We start from the raw sequence: 403 nt of genomic DNA on the forward strand, positions 1-403 counted from the left end.
TGTGACAAAAGACAAATAAGTTTCACTCAATGCGCGTGCTCAACACACACTTGTTTATTTTTATAAATTTTTTTGTATCTTATGCATTTTTTTTATCTAAATAAGTAGTATGTATAATTTTTTTTTTTTTTAATTTTATCATAATCCATAGTTCTATAGAAAGCATTACTCCAGGGTTCTCCCCTCCAGCCTCAAGAGAATATCCCAGCTTCAGCACAGTCAAAGACTGAGCCACTGATTAAGCCACCTGTGCTGAAGCAGGAACTGATTGAGCCACCTGTGCTGAAGCAGGGATATCCTGAAAACCTGACCTGTTGGGGGGTTTGAGGACTGGAGTTGAGAACCCCTACTTTAACCCATTTGCAATCCTTTTTTTAATTTATTATATCAATGTTCGGTTGTT

This window comes from Ascaphus truei, unplaced genomic scaffold, assembly GCF_040206685.1.
Source record: "Ascaphus truei isolate aAscTru1 unplaced genomic scaffold, aAscTru1.hap1 HAP1_SCAFFOLD_1232, whole genome shotgun sequence".
NCBI classification, from domain to species: Eukaryota; Metazoa; Chordata; class Amphibia; order Anura; family Ascaphidae; genus Ascaphus; species Ascaphus truei.